Source organism: Glandiceps talaboti, chromosome 16, assembly GCF_964340395.1.
Source record: "Glandiceps talaboti chromosome 16, keGlaTala1.1, whole genome shotgun sequence".
NCBI lineage: Eukaryota > Metazoa > Hemichordata > Enteropneusta > Spengelidae > Glandiceps > Glandiceps talaboti.
The window spans coordinates 9,529,191-9,550,191 of NC_135564.1; the positions used below are offsets into that span (position 1 = coordinate 9,529,191).

Here is a 21,001-nt window from a genome sequence, read left to right on the forward strand (position 1 = left end):
TGGGTACCAATAAATTCGAGAAACAACACAATGTTAGCGTGCATTGTCTAGTTTTTGCATTTTGTAAACTGGAAATAACGCCCGAAGTAGGCCTTTGGCTGCTGTAATTCAATGCTATATATATATGTAATTTTTGCCTTGTATAAGAACTAAGTTTGTTAGGGAATTGGGTTGTTGCGATTCTTTTACATGTAGCTGACTCCAGAGACCAATTATTCAAGCAATTGTATTTATTTGCAGTTTCTATATGGTGTCATAGGATTATAACGCACCAGAATAACGACTTACATAATCGAGGCACGTTTCTGTAAAAATATCGGGAATTGACACTACTTTTCGGAATGAAGCAATTTTGATGAATTGCACCAAAATATCTCTAACTTTTTTTTTCTCTCTTAAAATTATTTTTATAGAAATTGCGAAAGTAAATATGGAAATCTTCGAGTACACTATATTAATAATTATTGAAGCAGGATGTTTCTGAAAATCGGGGGAAACTGAAATGGTTAATATACTTTATTGGCCCAGCTAAAAAAGATCGCAAAAAAAGGATTTTTCTTCAAAAAACACTATTTCCGAAATGCTGAATACCATTTTGTGAAATTGAGTAAAAATGTCACATAAAGGAGATATACAGTTATTTGTAGATGTTAATACAAGGGATTCCATTGAAAATTGAACTCTGGTCATTTCAAATGCATTTCTCTGAGTAGTAAAGTTTACATTGATAAAATAGTTGATATGAAGCTTGTCAAGTAGGAACGAAAGAATTCCAGCTTAAGACGGTCTTCACAACAAGAAGATTCCAATATGCATTTTTTACAGAAGATATTCACTGCTCAATCTCTATGTTTCTTCTTTTCTGAAAGAAAAGAGACAATACACTTAGAACCATAGTTACATAATAAAGTTAGAAATATGTATATACAGTCACGTACACCAATCCTAACCATAATACATTCAAAACAAAATAATAACCCCTAGTTTTGATAGGACTGCATACTATATTATCGTCATTGTTACATTGACAACGATGCGTAAGGCTAATTCTTAAACCTCCCCAAGGATATTCAAAAACCCGATTAATACTACCTCGCCATCAGTGACATAAGCATCGACAGACATGTAGACTTACTATCGGCCTCCATTCATTCAGAGGTGTACAATCGTATTATAAACGCGAAATATCCTTCTTTCAAACTGATTAACTTTTTATCTTGTTTTTTTTTAATCTCCCTCGTCGCGTGGGATTTTATACATAATGCACGACACGTTTTTGAATGTTGTCTTCCGCACATTTCATGTAGCATAATTGATGGCACACATTTACTATCATACTTCAAGAATATAGCCATCAAAACGTTTGCTTTTAGTGTTTTCTACTACAACCGATTACATTTCCGTTGATTGGAAAATAGCAGAACCAATCCCACCCAGTTCCACAATTGTTCAAAAGTTTACAGTATATACAATCGGTACTGGTTTTAGTCGTGGCATATATGATGGATCATGAGTGGATTGTGGAAAAGCAACAACAACCTCGGGCTCAAAATGTATGATGACATCGATCGTCTGCCCGTCGGAGATTGTGATTGCAACGTCCAGGACGTTAAGCCTTAAATGTGACATTTTTTATACCATTGGTAATCCAAAAAGCACACATTCAAACTAAAAATATTACATTTATTATCCGGTCTTTGTACATGTCACGACAACCAGTGTTCACATCGCTTGTCCTGTCGTGCTCCAAATATGACCAAAGAATTTAAAATCACCATTATTTTCTTCACATTTAGATAAAAATAAAAATTTGTGCAGGCATGTGATTATATTCATAATCACAGTACATGTTTCCATTTAACTAAAATCATGAGGGCTTTATCAATACTGTGACCGGGTGTCCCTTTATGTCACTCGAATTGTCCACAGCTGAACGAGATAAAAACATGGCGATGGCAGAATAAAACATAATCGGCGGGCTTTTTACAGTCAGAATGGTTATGGGGTATATCACTCTGTATTATTAACAAAATAGGGAAAAGTGGTTACAAGGAAAAAAAAGGTGTTTTATCAGCATAACAGAAATATCCCTTGTGGCTAACAACACAAAATCGTAGATGGAATGTGAAATGGGGATTGGAAATTTGAGAATTCGAGTATTCGGCGGGTATACTGTATCTGTCATGATATTAAAGCCACTGGTAAATTATGCAATTATTCGTTTACTTCGCTTTCGATTATGTATGATGGCTTGCTATGCTCTATACGCCTATGCTGGTTTATACGCCCGATGGCCAAGCTCTGCAGTACAGGCGGTTATTCATTTGAATACTAGTAGTCGTACTGTACAGTACAGTAAGAAAACTATAAATATTATATCTCTGAACTACAATAAAGAGGATTTAGATATTGTGACGTCATACTTAATTCGAAGACTTGGGAAGCGTAATTGTAAAATTTTGTGAATTTCAGCGATGGGTCAGTTTCAGGTGAGTTTATGAAAATGATCAATTCTCCATCCATAATTTACGTTCATCAAGGACGATTTCCAAAATATGTCTGGATTACAAAGTCAACAATTTAAACTAGTTGTTTTGATAATGGAGGGGATTAACAGTACAAAATGCGATGATGCATTACGTCAATGATTAAAGTAGGTTAGCTGCAATAATTTTAGTGTTTGCTGTGATATTGAGGGGGTTTTCTGCTGTTTTTGTGTTTTTGTCGTTTCGATGGAAGCAAACACTACAATTCATGTAACGTAAACGCAAACGCTGAAAACGTGAGCGTAATGCCTGAGTTCTACCGTTTCAAAATGCTGCATGCGTTGCTACTTTTGCCGATTTTGACGGGATTGGGGTATCTCTGAGCATTTCTTTGGTCTTGAAGGCTCCGTAGTTAATGTTGGCGTCAGGAAATACTCAAATTTTGGCAGGCACGGTGTAATTTAGCAGAAAAAATTCACCCAACTTTTGCGCTTCCGTCTATTTGCGTTTAAGTGACAGGAATCGTAGTGTTTCCTTCCAGTTAAACATCGGAACGAAAAAGAAAGCACAACAAACAGCAGGAAAATACCCTCAAAATTACAGCAAATGCTACAAGTATTGCAGCTAAAAGTGGGTGTACCTTTCAGAATTACTTGCCTGTTATGGTTCGTCTTCTTCTTCATCGTCAAGTCCCGTTAGAAATTGTTCAAATGCTCTCTTTTCTGCCAATCTTTTTATCGCCTCCCTATAAATAGAGAGAGTACGTTATTTTCAAATTATTCACATTAACAAAGACATTTGATATTCATGGAAAGCAAAAAACTGACAGAAGCTTTAGTCCACACCTGTGGACTCGTTCACCCCTCTGATATAATTCCGTGTCATACTGGTGAACAAGTCCACAGGTGTGGACGAAAGCGTCATTTTTCAGCTTTCAATATATATCAATTTTGTGTAGTGTCTCGAAATTTTAAATGTCAATGTTGATACAGTACAATAACATACATACATACATACATACATACATACATACATACACACACACACACACACACACACACATACATACATACATACATACATACATACATACATACATACATACATACATACATACATACATACACAAATGAGCTTGCATCGATATGTATCTCACACATATAAACATAAAAAGTCCGGTCGTTGTTAACTTTCATGTCGGTTGTTGTTAACTTTCCTGCACATGTATGGAACGTGCGACCAGCTACACGATTGCGGTAAAAGATACATTCAGTTCATTCTAAGTTAAGAGCTAACAAGAGTAGTTGAGCGTTACGGGAATCTGTTGTTCGTTCATAAATGCTCATAAAATCAAGTCGTTTATGTTCAATACAAAATCCTACGAATTTGATTGTCAAGTGTATGATAAAATTATCAAAAATATCATTCTTTTAGAGGCACGAATAAGCTTTCTGTTGATACAGGAATGTGTATCAATATATGCATAACTTTGTGAGGAACTAATTATAAGTTGAATATGCGACGGTATATCTTAGGTACAAATATACCCAGCCAATTGTATATATAATAAACGTATATATCAAATATACGAAATGCGTTTATGCGCGTATATCATCATATATCTGCGGGTTTGCACAGTAGTGGCAGAATGAGCGAAGTGTAGCATGGAACATGTCGTACCTGAATCTGTCAGCTATTTGGTATGATCTCTTCCCCCACCGTGATCCATAAAGTTCCGGGGCGCATCCTGCTCTTGGACATCCTGCTTCAGACTGTCTTACAAGTACGGACAGTGTGAGTGTGAGGACCAAGAATATAACGAAAACTTTTCCAGACTCCATTCTATGAATACAAAGGAAATGAGTATTAAATAATCAGCTTTAGTTATATCTAAATCCAGTAACGTTTGAAAACAAAATTTTTACAGTTTATAGGGAAATGGTCATATTCAGAATATAATGTCGACGGTAACTCAGACTTTGAAGGTATAATGGTCAATTGTGGGTACCGAATCTGTCATGTTAGGATATAAAGGTTAACTCAACAATGTTTTAGTCTAACCAATGTCTATTTTATCAGTGTAGCCCAAGGTGAACTCTGTCGATGTCATGGCCCATTTTTGTATGTTATCAGTTATGCACTTTCACCATTCAAAAGTAACTCTTTCAGAAGCCTACAGAGGTTCTGAAGTCTAAAGAGATAAATCCCTTTAAGTTGATACACAACGTTGTTTAACAGGATTAGGACAACTCATCGTCAACTACACAGTGAGGCATTGTACATCAATGGGTCTAGCCAATGGGACCACAGCCGTTACTGTTGAAGTAAATGTGCTCGCTTATTTCCAGCTGTATGTACCAACTAATGGACATCGCAATACAGTGAAGGTGATATTGTTTGCACAAATGCTATTTTGCCTGCCAGCTGTGCTTGTGTTAGTACCATTTATAATTTACATTTGCGATTTATGTCAATAATATATGAAAGCGCGTATATAATATTCATGAATAACATACATTGTGAATGTCATCAAATCTCCATTTTGTTGGTCAGTGTCTGCCGCCAAACACTGATCTATCTAATAATTTCTATCTTTCACGTATGTCTGAAAGCGTCACCATAATACGATTTTAAACCCACTTTTGCTCAGTGAGACTAGTTTGTGAGATATACTGATTTACTCATAAATGTTGTACACCCTGCACAGTATTGCACCACCTGTGTTGGTATATGTATTTGTACAGCTTTACACATAATATGGTACAATAAACTCAATCAAATTGATTTTTGAGTCCACACCATAAAACCAGTTCCTCATAGTTTAAACTTGTTACTATACGACTTATGGATAAAAGTCTACTTCTAATAAATATGCATAGTTTATAAATATTACTATTTTGACGACATTAAGTTGATAAATTGTGATCAAAACAATATCCACGTTACAGCTCGTAAAGGTTTAACGTAAACTACACCAGTCCTACACTGTCTACTGTACTGTTTAAAATATGACATCATCGTAAAAAATGTTACTACTTGTTTGTGATTTTCGAAGGAAAATGGAAATACTAGTGCCCAGTAAAACGGGATGCTGTCATTTGGGCAAGTGCGAGGTGTGTGCCCTAGCTTACGGTGACAAAAGACAAAGTAATGTAGATTCGGATCTGAGAATTTTTACTTAAATCAAGCGTATCTAATTCATCATGATCAGACGACTTTTGATTACTGGTAGTTTAAAGCTACAGTCGCTACTACTGGAGCGTTTTATGAAATCAGTCTGTTTGATATAATGACATACTCACAATATAGTACAGCCTGAATAATCAGCGCCCAAATACAAGCACGATATCAACCTGTTACTCTACTACGTATGGACGAAATCGACCTCTAATCAACATGTACAGTGTCTAATTATTCCAACAACTCTCAGTGAATACATTCGTGATTGTCTGGTATACAAAATAATACTGAGTCTCATGTTACAGCTTTGCAGTACAGGTTTAAGGGTTTTAAGGCTGTTCGCTGCATAGCTCGCGATCGGTCAAATAATCTAGTTCATTCTGATGATAAATCAACACATGAAATCAAAGGGAATTAAACAAAATTAACGTCGGAATGATATTTGGTACAGCTTCGAGTCATGACACACAATCGTGTTAAATTGTCTTGATATATGATATGATACAAAAAAATCATTCTAAAAGCTTTGTTCCGCTTGAACGTCATCAGACGACTTTAGGCAATGACTTATGATTTCATATTATTTCTTGCCATTATTTGCATGATGAATTAGGAAAGTGCTCTTATGAAGCCCTAAGCACGCCAAAAATACATTTTACTAGAAAACAAACACGTTGGTAACGATTTTCGAGAGAAAGCGAATCTGTAACAATTATTTTCGATGCAGTGAACTTCCTTTAGGGAAACTTTCAACAGCTAACCTTAAAAAGAAAACGGGAATTTGAACTGAAACGCAAGGTATTGTAACTATATACAACCTCTTATTTATATATCATTACAAGCAAAATCTTTGGAGTTGTTACACAGTTTTTCACGTTGTTGGTTCATGAAACGACATCGGCATAGACATTTTAGATATACTGAGTTTATATATATATATATATATATATATATATATATATATATATATATATATATATATATATATATATATATATATATATATATATTATACGCAGTCATATTCAATGCATGTAAAGAGCATCTATCTTTGTGGGCGATACAACCGGAAATATGCCAAACAAATGTACGAGACTTACCCTATGCAGAAAGACCCACACTTACTTCAAGTTGTTATTAAGATAATATCTTCGATAGATGTTGCGTTTTCAGTGAATGATATGTGGGAGATTCCCAGGCGTAATGATAGAAACCACTTAAAAAATTGCTCTGAACCAAAAGACACGGACTAACATAAGCACTGTTGGGGATATATCCTACTCATAACTGAAACATATATGTTTATATCCGTCGATAAAAAAAGTTAAAATGCAACTGTGGGTTGACAGTAGCCTTATATAGTGTATATTGTCTTGATAACAAGATTTGGACTTCAAGGGTTTTTTTTACCGAATATGGTCGTAGTCATGATTCCCTTTGTGGCAGGTGTATTGGTACTTGGTGGTGATTGGTCGAATCAAATCGAGGCAACATATAATAAACATAACTTCACGTTTAACGATAATGCGAGTTGATCAATTCGGTATATACAATGACAAAGAAAGCAAATTGGTGTGTTAGTGAAGAAAACAACTAGTCCAACTACGCCTGTTGTGAAAGTGTACAGTTGGGGCCATGAAAAATAATCAAACATCAATTTCAAATGTATAGTTTGTATTATAGTTGTACCATCATAGATATATCACAGAACGAATAATACATCACACTTTTAAGTTTCTAATTTAAAATCATCTATTATTTTTTCCCTTAATTTGATATTCACGAGAAAACAAACAAACAAACAAACAACAACAACAACAACAACAACAAATCGATACAGATTAGTTCATCGAATACAAATATGAACTTTATACAAATACTTCCCTGCATACTCATATGCCAAAGCTAATTATTTCCTTGATTCGCTTGGCTCTAATATTTTTCTTTTCTTTTTTCTACAATTTTGCCTCATATGCAGAATGCAGCTATGTTATAAAGAATATTTTTCACTTGATTTATTTGTGTTTATAAATCAAAGTCTACTTCATAAGCTTAGATTGTCTGTAGGAAGATTTCGTGTTTTTGAAATCTGACGCTAACTTTCAAATAAAACGTATAGCAGAAACAGCAGTTTGTTAAGCCTATATCCTGCGTTGTTTTTCAAGAACTGAACCAGATGGCGATATACTTAAGTAATCAGACCATTAAAGCGGTTACTCTTCCCAATTATCAACGATTAATGACCAATGATTAACTCTAAATCAATATCAGCTGTGTGTGGGTTGTAATATTATTCAGGTGGGAGGTTAACAGTTGGTGATTACACGACCACTATCGTCTCTTGACTTTGCCGTGTCACCCTATGTGTTGACCGTATTTAATGATTCATGTTTACACCGTTGTCAGGAAGGCACAAACCTGCTAGGTTCTCACGCTACTCTCGAAGCACATACCCGTGTAAAATCTACATTTCGTTTCCTGCCACAACGAAGTTATGAATACAGACGTACGACTTGTAAGAAGGTTTTTTAGATTATTAGTATTCAAACGTAAGATAACATAGCGTGGTAACTGATCGTATATCAAAAACTAATTAATATCGTCTCCAGGGAACACGATGTAACATGAAAATCAGTATATCCAATTTCGTGTTCGACTAACAATAATATTAATGACATAAAACCCAAATATTAGGTTTGGCTGAATACGAGAAATAACATAGCAACGTCATTTCCAAATGATAGAATTTAATGTTTGTTTTAGTTCTACAATCTACCATATATAAATGCTAATTAACTCCAGGAATTAATTACTGGTGTTTCTTTACTTAATTACCAGGTCAGTTACGTTGGAGATAGTGATTTGATTCCCAAGAAGTTTTGATTAAGCTTGTTTGTCTGATGTATGCATTGATGTCATTGTGCTGAGAAATAGATAGACTAACATAACATCCTGCTTTGAAAATAAACGGTTTTGGTAATTGCAATATAGGAACAATTAGTCTTTTCATTAGAATTCGTATTATAAATAGGGCTTTGTAATTGACAACCATACGAGCAACAGTCAGACCAATTTATCTACTGTATCAATTATTACATTTATCATGAGAATCGTAAACCCCTAATCCCATATACTAGACATCTACAGTCACAGTCCTTAGACAATTACCTACAAATATGTCTGTGATATGCTTTGAGCTTTTAAAAACCCAATTACATTTTACTTGTCCTTCGCTTTATCTAAACTGATGATCCATCTCACCGTCACTGTACCATATTGACAATAGACGCCATGCACCCAAATGTCACATCATTCACAGGGGAAGTTACCGAATTATTCTTACTAAAAATCCCTAGGTGACGATGCTTAATTCACCACCTCGAGTGGCGTATAAAGAAGCATATACACTTCACTGAATAATGGCGAAAGTGCAACAAAGGGAACTTTGTGTCTTACCTATAAACTTGCAGCTGTCACTTTGTCAATTTTACGATGTGGAAACAATCCATTGGTATTTTAGAGAGTACAGTAGAGTTAACTGTACTGTAGCATTGTTGGTTTGTAATTTATAACAGAGCGTGTACGCTGTCATTTTTATCATGATCATATTAAGGGCATGGGGTTACTGACAGTATTTTGTACGAATTTATGAGTAATATACGATACCATGTGGAGATTACGACGTCTAGTTTACTCATATTTTAGCGGCGAAATCTAATGTAATGCATATTTCCGATAGTAATTGGTGTCAATCTGGTAACTCGTTTGACCACCTGCTGTAGTGGTAGTAATTTACCTAACTATTAAAATATGTTGTGCCACCTGCAGTAGTGGTGCTGGATTACTCATCTCATACAAATAAAATACTTTGGGAGCAGGACGAAGGTCGTACGACAGTTGATATATCGTAATTGTAGTTAACGACATGTTTAAATCGTTGTCTAGTAAAATCAGAACGTATAAGGAGACAATATTGTTAGGCAGCATTTTATTTCTTAAACCAATGACAAAATTAGAACAATGATCTCATATGATTCTATCGGAAAATATATCCAGAATGTGGAATATTCAACACTGACATGCGTGTCATGCTCTTACATACAATGATGGGGCAAATGTAATTCACTAACGGTGATAAACGTTATTGCAATAACATTTACAATTTTATAGCCATGCGTTTACGAGACAAAAGCAAAGCCTTACCACTCCTGCCAAGTATTTTATAAGCAGATTACCATAAAACGCCATACATTGGATCTACGCTATTCACAAGAAGATTATCGTAAATGATTCTATATTGGAATTACGTCTTCCAAAATCACATCATAAATCAACTATTCACAGATGTGATATTGCTTCTTATTTTAAAACATGACATTATATATATTGCATATAGCTATCTATTCATTGACGGTTTGGATGAAATGACAGGATTTTGAAACGGCCAGTAATTTCGAACATACGAAAATTATGGCTTTGATGTTTATTTTTATTCATTAACTCCAATGTCAAAGTCCGTATATATCCGTCAGTCTCATAGCTACAACTATAAACTCCCATGCTATTGACAAAATGTGATGTTCCTTCCCCTGTTGTTTATGACATATATGTGATTTATTTGATGTTCTATAGAGATTTGGAGATTTGAGATATAAATTTTTCTCTGATGTCTACTCATATACTACTACCAAAGCAGGTTGAAGGTAGATTTATCAGTCAAGCACGTGATTGATACTTAGTGATGAGTGAGTGAGTAGTCAAGCACGTGGTTGAAACTTAATGGTGGGTGCGTGAGTGAGTGAGTGAGTGAGTGAGTGAGTGAGTGAGTGAGTGAGTGAGCGAACGGGCGGGCGAGAGCTAGCTAGCTACTTTGAAGGTTTGAACGTGTGCGTGCGTGCGTGTGAGTGAATGAGTGGGTGTGTGTGTGTGTGTGTGTGTGTGTGTGTGTGTGTGACACAGTGTGTGTGTTTGCACGCGCACGTGCCTGAGCGGTGAGTAAAATGATGGCTAGACGGGTGGATGATTGGGTGAGTGACTGCACATACAACAGAATGACAGAGAGGGTGGGTGGGATGACAACTCGATACATTCATCCAATTATTCGCCCATCCTCACATGGATTGATATGGTCATGGTGCGTTTCCTGTCTAGCCTAAACTGTGTGGTGGCTGTTTGATTGCTTAATGCCTAGGCATTTTCATACAACCTTCAGTCGTTGGCTTAGATCGTGTCACGTGGTATGGACTAGTGGCCAATAGTGACCTTAATTTGCATAAAGCAGATACCATTCATATTCCACTTTCCATGGGGTACTATTCATATAGGGCAGGAGTCCTACTAGTGATTTGCTTTGAATATGGAGAGGATATGTACCTGAGAAAATGATGTGATAAAACACTTATTCATGGCCTTCTTTGGACACTAGTACACGTCATGATATGCCTCGTGGTATTATCAACTATTCCCTTGGATTTCGGCCTTTGGGTCAAAATTATATAAAAAATTAGTCATTTTAGAATCCAATATGACCGCCGAATATTGTGCTATCTATATGGGAGAATAAAAGACTGTCAATTTCTTTGAAAACAAGAGAGTGGATCTCCAAATTATTATTTCAAAATGTCCAGGGACAAACTTTCATATGGAAGAGTTTGGCTAGAATTTTAATAAATAACTTTGATTTTCAGGGACATTTGTCCAGGATAGTCCCTTACATGAATTTGCTTTGAAATTCCAATTTCACGAATCAAGATGCTCAAAACACATACGTGATAAGAGCCTTTCTTATGCAATTTCAATATATAACAGTAGTTTGGGGTAAGTCTGTGGTTTTCTATACACTTCCAATTTTCTCTATAAAGTTGCAATGAGGTTATATCCAACCAAAAATCCAATAATTGTGATATATGTGATCATGATGATGGAGTACAATTAGGATTACTTCTTTTAAGTATGTTATCTATATTGTGACGTAGATAAGCAATTGGCAAGCGTTTATCTTGCGGACATATTACAGTAACGGACTGAGTCAATACTTTGTATTAAAAATTATACACAAAGGAATGGTTGTATCACAACATCTGTACAGGAGATTCATGCAATGATTAAAGAATATCAAATGGTTATATTGTTGAAATAAAGGAAAATTGCCAGAGTATAGGATTACAATATACACATTATATCATTATTCATATCAGTAATTATCTTTCTAAAACATATGTCACGAAGTAGGACATATCAGTGTCTTTCTTGAATCATGGCCCGTGATTTATTTTAGGGTTTTGATATCTAGGTTAACCTTATATTTTCCCTTTGTGGTTTGTGCTTATGGTACATACAATTGCATTGATCCATCATTGATGTATATTAGTAAAGTGTTAATCTGATCAAGGATAGGATGCGTAATAAATGTGTGTGTGTGTGTATATATATATATATATATATATATATATATATATATATATATATATATATATATATATATATATATATATATATATATATATATATATATCCAAATGTAGATTACAGATCTTCTGGTGTAAAGTACTCGATACGGATGTGGATCTTGATAAATGAGTGAAAAAAGAAGGTGACTTGGTTACTCGTTACATTCGATTCTGCACTACAAAATTGTTTCGTGTGGCCAGTATAGCTGGTCACACTCGTCAAGTGTACACTAATGCCTTCGTCAGTACGAGTCTTTTTCTGCTTGACATAACACATCTTGACACATCCCACAGACATGTGTATGAGTGTAATTTGATTGAATCAATTCTTCAGGGCTTCGTGAATTCCGAAGTCAGAATTTTCAATGATCATTAATATCGAAGTCAGAGTCACGGACAAAAAGCGAAAAGTAATAAAAGAAAAAATACCTCCAAGACTATGTAAGGCTGATGTTTGATCCATCAATGTTATTTTTTACAGTCCTTTGAAATAGATAGTAAAATGGAGAAAATATAACTTATCAGCTTTCATATGTATATTTATATTATATAATGATATAATAGTTGCGTTATGATGTTATATACATGACGCTTTAAGTAGATGTAGCAAAGATGTGCAAAAACTAATATGCAGAGGATTTTCCACTCTTATTTGTTACGTTTTCTGTTTCCTAGTAAATATCCATAAATTTATCAAACCTATCACCATTTCTCTCGTAAATTATGCACATAGAATCTTCATATGGACTAACCTTTGCCATTAGTCAAAGATGTAAATACCCCTGGGCGAATGAAATAACAGGAGCTTCAAGAACCTACCCTTTTACTCTACCACATGTTGCGTTATTAATTAACGTGTAGGACAGCTCACTTATCCGGCTTAGTAAAGAGACCTGGGAAATCGGAATTTGAAATTAGAGTCAAACTGCTTTCTGTTGAGCCATTGGCAAATAATAAATGTCCATCTCTTATATATATAAATTGCTTAGATCAAAATGCGGCTATGTACAAACTGAATATGTAGCTACAAAAAGGAAAAACAAGATGTAGATAAAGATCACAATGATGGTAGTGGCATACAAAGTCACAATGTTTGACAACTTTTTTATGGATCTTTATACAAAGTGTGATGTAAGTGAATATGTTGCACCTTATTAAGTGGTATCCATTTTAAGAATTCAAAGATGCAAGGTGTTCCTTCGACCAGACTGTTATGTTCACTGTCGGTGAGTGACATTTGCTATGTTCTTCAAAGAGGGTTGCAGATTGACAATTCCTGAACATGAATAATGACTGTTTAAATGTTTAAGAAAGAAACTGAAACCGCAGTTCTTATCGTGTTTAGGTTGTTAAAGATCATGTGTAGTACCAATCATATTATTCCTTATGTCTTCCAAGTATGATCTCAATCGAGTTGAGCATTGTGTTATTCTAAAGAAGCAGCGTGTGTATGACTTTAACGTTTTGAATTCTCTAGTTGCATTCCAACGAACAGGACGAATACCTTGAACTTAAATGTGTCATAATACTGGCCTGTTAAGACTTCAGCCAACAAATATCGAAGGTAATTACTCTCCTGACAACTCTCAATTTTCAAACACCAAACAGTCTGTATCGATGTCGCTGTTCCTATTTACCTTGACACCCCTTTTTTGTTTACGTATAAATTTGCTGAAGGCGTTGACAAATTGTATACAGGCGGACTGTTGTCTCGAAATCGATGACAGATTTAAATTGAACTTACGGCTCAACAAACCTACATTCACACAGAGCATAACTAACGTTGAGGTTAATACGATGGGTTTTTAGAGACATGATTTTTTGCACCTATTGGACTTTTTAGTTTAAACAAGCATTTATCAAATGGTTGAATACATAGAAATTACATTGCAGGTTGTGTCATCGGAGGTTAATAAGACAATTTCCGAGCTTACGTGTTTAGACACCACCATGGACTCGTAAAAGTGTCCCAGTGAGAACTTTAAATATCGATTTGTGATGAATTATCTCTAGCAATATTTATTACCATATACCTGTTGTGATCAGCGCGCATTCATGTGTGCAGCAGCAGTTGCCAAGTGATGAGGACAGTGAGCATTGAGCTACAGTATATATATATATATATATATATATATATATATATATATATATATATATATATATATATATATATAACTCGGTGAGTATCAATCTGCTAAGACAGTGCTCTATACCGCAGTGGCAGAGCGTAATAGTTTTGTTTAATAAGACAATTTATATATATATATATATATATAAAATTGATTCTGACAATATTTTTTTCTTTTATTCAGACAATATACGTTTACATACTTATTGGGAAAGTGAAGTCTTCAGGTGACTTTAACAGTAATAATAGTTGTTTTGTCTGATTGAAAATAAATCCTCCATAGTTGTACACGAGAAACGTTGCCATGCATAAATAAATGTATTTGATATTGGTATTCTTACTCGTTAATCATCTCGAATTTCACATTTTCAGAAAATGTGTTGTTCAGTATTGATATTTTAGAGGAGCTATTAGAAAGAAAACCTGTTCAGCGTGTTTTCAAATAACTACTTATTCTATCAAGTGTTGAAAGTTGGTTCCTGAATACTATCTTCTGTAGACGTGTGCGTGTGCAAGTAGTTGTCATTTAACGGGGTTCAAATAACTGACAACAGCATGCATACACTAAAACCAAATTCATCAATGTGTAGGTTTATCGCTTAACATGCATCGACTTTTACTTGTTCAAATTATTACTGTAATGATATTCCTTGATGTACAGTCCCTTAAGGAGTGTTTCTGTGTTAGCAAACAGAATGAGTACACGAAATTGATAGTTATTCTAAGCGCCTGAAATCTCGTCTATTCATTGATACCTAATTAAAGTTGCACCCTTGACAATTGAGAAACCAGGGAAACAAATCTTATCAGAAGCAATTCCTCTAACAGTCTAAGTACAATGGCCAGTTGTGTTGGCAGGACTAACAGTTGTCTCGTGGGTGTTTGAAAGTGAAATATCCGCTCGTAAGTAACACAATGTCTAAGTAAGAGCACACTGAAAGGCGCTTGAAATGAGAACACATCTCGCCTAGTTTTTAGAATCATGTAGGGAACAAATGCGGTGAAATGAGTTTATATATTATTCACAGTTAATATACACTTGTAATGCAATTAGGTCTGAAGCTATACGTGATTGTGACGCTACAGTACGATTTCCGATGTAGATATCTTAACCTTCATACAATTATGCAAACAGAAGGAGTGCATACCCGTAAACTTTAAATATAAATACGGCATATATTAATATTATACAGTTGTAGAATGAACTTAGCCTAGTAACCAGCCAATCGTTCACAATTGTGCGGTCTGATACATCTCTGAATTAAATATATGAATATATTATTTGAAATGTATCTGTTGCACAATGCACGTCTATATTTAGTACCGCAATTTGTAGTTCTCTATTACAAATTCCTACTCGCTTTCAATTTAAATTTTGTTGAAGCGTATAACTTGAACTATGCGTGCGTTAGTTTAATTAGGATGTTATATTATATGAGAACAGAAGATTAAGGGAATACGTTCCTTGCACTAGGCGTACACTTGATACACTGAGCACAAACGTCTGTCCAGCTGAGATCACGTCACCTAGGTGGTGATTGAGTAAAGTATGGACTATGTGATGTTGCTATTTGTCATTGCGACAAGTGTAAATTTGATTTGAAAAACTGCAGCTATAGTTTATCCAGCTGTACACATTGATTACACTCCCATGGGCCAATCCTTGGGGCTAAGTTCATAAGTAAAACACATGACGCATAGTAAACTTGAAAAGTTCACACGTACTGCTGCTTTCAACCAGTTAAGTGTTCTTACCCATCCACATATATGACAAACGTTGTCAACTATTATACTACGCTCATGAAAGTAGTATTTTTTCTTTTGATATATATATATATATATATATATATATATATATATATATATATATATATATATATATATATATATATATAACTATATATATATATTTATATATATGTATGTATGTATGTATGTATGTATGTATGTATGTATGTATGTATGTATGTATGTATGTATGTATGTGTGTATGTATGTGTATGTCTCTGTGTCTGTATGTCTCTGTGTGTGCGCGCGCGTATGAGTGTGTAATATATCTGATGTCATATTGGAAAATGGACTTTAGCACTTGTAAAACTCGTGTAGTGACGATACGTGTGTTGCTGAACCAGTGCGTGAACTAGTCCACGTTTCGTGTCACTTTCAGTTTCCTTAATGCATCGTACCTCACTGTCATCATGCATTTTTATTAAGCCTGAAGCTAATATCTCCATAAGAGAATTGTCACACTTCATTACCATTACGTACTGTGTCGTGTCATCCCTATAAAAGTCACTCCAATCCCAGTCCATATCCCAAATCCAAAATGATTTTTTTGTTTGAACTCTACGACAAGAGTCTGACAAAACGCAAGTTGTTGCAAATGTAATATTACTTATAGCATATGAACACTACAACAAGTGATAACATTTAATGATTTGTTTAATAAACGGGGGCCGTAAAGTACTCCTACAGTAGTACACGAATAGTTATTGAATCTATGAGTAAATGCTTATGCAACATCTATTCAGATTATTAAATGGAAAACACAGTAACACACTTTCATTTGACTTGTAGAAATGTACAATCAATAACAGTATTGACAGTGTGTACATCAATGCAAAATCGTTTGAAATTCGATGATAAATGCAGATGTTACATCTCTTCTGTAACTCTACACGGCAGTCTAATGTCTTTGGAATGAATGTGAAAAATTAACCCAGCATAAAATTTCTAAATAGTGGATGAAATGAAAAGTAAGAAAATTTGACACTTTTGGGGTTTTACATCCAGTGTTATATCCACAATATTTTTCTATGGGAAATACGAGTGACCTAAGGGGCCTTTGTCACTACTAGTCGCTAGACGAGTATTTTCTGGTTGAATGAAGGAAGATATTGCAGAATAACATAATTATACCAAGGTCAGTAATATCAAAGAAAAATTGTAGAAAGTAATTTTGAATGTTTTCACTCCTATTTCGAACACAGCAGAACCAGTGACGTAAACGAGACAGAACAACCAGAGTATATATTCCATATTTTTTGTTCAACTTGGCTCGTGCATGGTATGAATAATTCACTGTTGTTGACAGTGCTGTTTTACTTGTTATTGTGTAAGTATTGATATCCGTATTGTTATTGCTATATTGTTGCGAAATGTGTCCTACAGGACACAAAATGTATCTGCCGAGCAAGGGAACATTAATTTACGTTGCCATAATTTATGACAGTAGGAAATGTAAAATTTTAGATTTATTGAATTGTAACATTTCGGTTGAAGTTTTACTTTAGCTTATAGTTACAACTTTTGGGGTCACGCATATGATTGTAATATGCTGTAAATAGTGAAACATTGTCTATACATCATGATTGTACTTTTAAATTGTAAAGCCAAATCTTAAATGTACTATATTCTTTACTTGTTCTTTCCTGATTATATTGCATATGATGTCTTGTAATGGAATACATTCTTGTCAATCACATAACATTCATTTAGTGTCTTGTAATCTTAAAGTGTAAGTATGTTGGTTAAAATTGATTTCTAAGTTGAGTGAAATGGAAAACAGCTGATTTTAGAAGATATCAAAATCACCCTTCAGCAAACCAAGTATACTACAATTGCATGATATACATATGCTTTCGTTTTTACAATACAGACATGTTATCATTAGATTAATAGAAACACATTTAAAAGGAATATGTTAAATCTGAATTTATCTCGGAATAACAACGCGTGTGGATATGAACGTTCGTTAGGTATTATTGCTTGCACACCCGAGGAATGGAGAGAAATGAACCGCGGCTCATCTAATGCCAACATCAACTTCCCAAACCATTTCGATTGTGGACAGGAGGCGTTCACACGATTGCTAGAGACGAACACATTGACCTTTGCGTTAAAGTAATGTGATTCCGAAGTTTTTTAAGAGCCCAAATGTGTTAGTGACATCCTCTATCAAATAAAACCATTAGTCATCCTTAGCAAAGAGAATGGAATACCTTGGTTTGATTTCAGCTGACACGGAATCTTTACAAATTTAACACGCCACGGTGATATTGGAATGAGAAACGTCCTTCTTGATTACCACAAAATTGATTTTGATCGACCACACAATCAGTCGTCCCCCTCAAAAACATTTACGCTGATTGAGTTGCTATCAATTTTGATGTATAATGGAAAGTTAATTTAATCTAGAGACACAAACATTAATTAATTTAAGTTCGAAGACCAGCGTTGAAAAAAGGAAAGCGGCAATACTTGTTGTTGTAAGTGGACATCTACATTTTGTGTTTCATTGAATTGATTTAAAATGCAGGTAAAATTTCGACGTCTTATTCTATTGACAAAATTTGATTGAGTTATTGAATATATTCCAATAGAATCAGACGCACATGTATGACTTTGTTTACTATGAGACAGTGATAAGCAGAATATCACGTTCTCCATTCATCACATCTTGTCTCTAGTTTTGTCTATATCTATGAATCTTGTCTTCTTAGATCTATCATTCAAAAGTGATCTTACTCATCTAGATTTTAAAGCCGGGTAAAGCTATATAGTTGTTTAAACTTCCCGTGCAGTGATCTGCCAAGCTTGTACATAGCAATTCACTCAGACGATACAGTTTTCATAGATAGATAGATCTTTCTTCTTCTGTGTACTTGTCTTGCTTTTGTTCCGGTTATTGCATCAATAAGACGATTTTATTGATATTTCGAACATAGTAATAAAATATGTAGAGTTGAATTGATTTTGATACACTTGGAGAAGGTTACCGATAAAATGTGAAATGGAATAATTAGATGAAGAAGAAACCGGTAATTTCAAACCGAAATATCCAATTTCAGCAATATTCGATTTGCCTTTGAGTTTCTTAGTTTAGAAATGAAGGTTGATGATACTATAGTTAACGAGACAAGGTGATTTACGTCAAACCCGGATGTGCTGTCATCAATATCTCTTCAATTATCTTGTCTGTCAAAGCATGAGAAGTTGATGTCAGTTTCCTTGATATAACTTGACTAATTAAATATGACATTAATGTTGATTACTATTTCAAAGAAAAATTGCACATTACATTTATTAATGGGGAAATATTGGAAGTCGTTATTTTCAAAGTTACAATTATGAGATCATTAAAATATTGTATAACATATATAAAACATACACATAGGATTATTGATAGTAAGAGTTCAAAATTGCCGCTTCCTGGAATTAAATCAATCTGGATTTTGTTTTCAATCTTGATGATAATGTTTGCATAATCAAGCTTTCATGACCTTTTTATACAACTGCGGTATATAGATCTGAGTCGATTCGTTTCATTTCAGTATTAATTAATTTCATATCTAACATTTGTCGGTGTCATTTAGGAATGACAGGAAACTTCTATTACTAATTAATTAGTGCATCGGCTAAAGGCTGCATGGTTATACCAAAACACACACACACACACACAGACAGACAGACAGACAGACAGACAGACAGACAGACAGATATATAATTCCGTACACCACAATTGCAAAAACTAAGCACTTTTATCTAAAACATTGCAGTCTTAACGGCATTCATGGACTCTAAAACTCTCAAAGCGTATGTTTTGAAGATATCAATATACAGTTGTAATACAGATATACTATAGCTATATCAGCCTCTGTAATATTCTTATGCAAAGACGATGTAAATAACTACTACAGTTTTCCATTAATCTTACATTAATCAGGTCGGTGAGGTAGAGCGAACGCTTAATAAATTATTATAGACTGTCTATATGGCATTGTATATAGTTTCCTGATTGGGTGTGGTTAACTGTATATAAAGAACAAATATAGAGCTATCCTTCCCTATATGGTGGTGGCATATCTAGACATGAACGTACGAACGGACGCAATCTAAGAATATTCGAAAACAAATGTTCAATTGACTTAGTTATCTGTAAGTTCAAACGGAATTGTTCAACTGTAATAAAAAGCGAAGCACTTTGTTTTATCTTACATTATCAATATTCTAGAGCCAGTGTAATGGACGTTGTCTTAAGTTGTAAATGAGTATACTACAACCAGTAAATGTGAGATATGATGCCCCTCGTTCTGACTACGTTGTCCTGCCCCCAAGTTCCCCAAATTCATTCAAATGGTAAATGCTAAACTAGCTAGTAGGCTTATTACATTTTAAATACAATACAATACAATACAATACAATACAATACAATACAATACAATACAATACAATACAATACAATACAATACAATACAAGTATAACATACCTCACCGTTTTGTTAAATGAATCTTGAGAGTTGGTGACAACAAGCATACAGTGAAGTGGACGCAATCTCAAACTGAGCGTAATATCCACTGCGCCTCTTATTATATTGCTTCTTAACACCTACCACACTCATTTAGTTATTGACATATATTATACGTCAATTCGAATGAAGCTAAGGCTTAGCATAACTTGTTGACAAAACGATTTCTTTCCCATGGTTGCATGCATTTAATTACTTGCCATTCTGGCTTCTTTCCCATGCCTGACACTCTTATCTAAACAAAGACCGCGCAAAATAGCTCAAAATTACCTATTTAAACTTGGAGGAAGCGATTAAAGTCAGGTGTCTGCGGAAATTGTTAAATAAACACTTCTGCAGCTTATAGCGTGTGATTGAACAAATATCATCGTAACTTGCCAACGACAACGTTGATGTACACAAACGAAAAAAAAGGAAATCAAAGTAGTACTCACTTTTTAAGAAGAAAAG

The 21,001-nt window shown here is 34.5% G+C and overlaps 1 long non-coding RNA gene across 1 annotated transcript; it reads right to left on the minus strand.

Annotated features, from left to right (window-relative positions):
• Positions 1-254: 254 nt before the first annotated feature.
• On the minus strand, positions 255-20,562 carry LOC144447815 (uncharacterized). The gene is made up of 4 exons (XR_013482050.1): positions 20,518-20,562; positions 4,167-4,328; positions 3,144-3,231; positions 255-862 (listed from the first exon to the last, which is right to left on the minus strand). It is a non-coding gene; the product is annotated as an uncharacterized LOC144447815 (long non-coding RNA).
• Between the last annotated feature and the right edge of the window lie 439 nt (positions 20,563-21,001).